Source organism: Alexandromys fortis, unplaced genomic scaffold (genome assembly GCF_014885135.2).
Source record: "Alexandromys fortis isolate MF-2015 unplaced genomic scaffold, M_Fortis_MF-2015_v1.1 scaffold_28, whole genome shotgun sequence".
Lineage (NCBI taxonomy): Eukaryota > Metazoa > Chordata > Mammalia > Rodentia > Cricetidae > Alexandromys > Alexandromys fortis.
In genome coordinates this window covers 9591555-9592888 of record NW_026067901.1, presented here as the reverse complement: position 1 = coordinate 9592888, position 1334 = coordinate 9591555, and positions in this window count along the sequence as shown.

Here is a 1334-nt window from a genome sequence, read left to right as displayed (position 1 = left end):
GGCGACTCCTCACTCAGCTCCTTTCTCCCAGGAGTCTCTTCTGTTTTCTCCGCCTACCTAAGGATTGGCCTATCAAATGGGCCTAGGCAGTTTCTTTATTAATAAGAAATCACTCCCACATCATTCCACCAACCAGAAGCCTAAAAATGCCTTCAGATAAGTATCTGAGGCCTATAGAAGAGACTGCCCCACTGTGCAGTCCCCAGCAGTATCTAAAAATGCCTGCGTTTATGACTTTCTTTTATCCTGTAACTGTAAAACCCTGCTACCTCTTCCACCCTGAAATGTGTTATGCAAGACAACCTGAATCTGTGTCCATGAGCTCTGGTCGCTCTTATTTGTCTCAGGAAAAATCTCCGATTCCTACTGAGGTCAGAGCGGTTGTTTGCATCAGCATCTCCTCCACCATGAGGGACTGCACTCTCAAACTGTGAGCTGAGATGCTTCCTTCCACTCTGAAGTGGCTTCTCATCAGCTATGTGGCGAGCAATGAGAAAAGTAACTAACTAACACAAGTGACCACGGAAGAGGACATGAGACACAACTTGGGCAAAGACAGCAGCGGTGGGGGGGATGGGAAGACAGCATCATCTAAAGGTGCCACCCAAATACTGAACCCCTTCAGTGAATCCACATGTGCTGAGTAACAACTGACACGAGTTAATGGAGGTAAGTAAAAATGCGGTGAAAGAATTTACCCACAACTCAGTCTTGAGATGGAAAAAAAGAAGAAACTATAGAAATAAATCATAGTTAATATAAATCATAGTTAATATGGTTGATTAGGAAATATACACAGACAGAGCACATGCTTTCCCCTCCAAAATACACAAAGGATTTGCAAATATTAATCACAAGCAAGTTGGCAGTGTAAAAAGCACAATAAACTCAGAAGAGATGAACTGTGTATCCTACTGTTGGTGTATATAAAAAATAACATTTAAAACGTCCAGTTTTGTGTAATTTAAAATGACGTGTATGAATAAGTCAATAAAAAGAAAATAAAAATGTTAGGCAGGAAAACAGAAGACAAGTCCTTGTGAGTGAAACACGAAGGACAGGACTGAGGGCTGTTCCAGGTCTCAACGTCACATTGTCAAATAAGAAAAGCTGAGGAAGTCAGTGGCCAGGCAACGGTTGTGCACACCTTTAAACTCAGGAGGTAGACACAGGTGGATCTCTGAGTTCAAGACCAGCCTGGTCTATACAGAGTGAGTTCCAGGACAGCCAAGACTACACAAATAAAAACCCTGTCTCAAAAAGAAGAAGAAGAAGAAGAAGAAGAAGAAGAAGAAGAAGAAGAGGAGGAGGAAGAGGAGGAGGAGGAGGAGGAG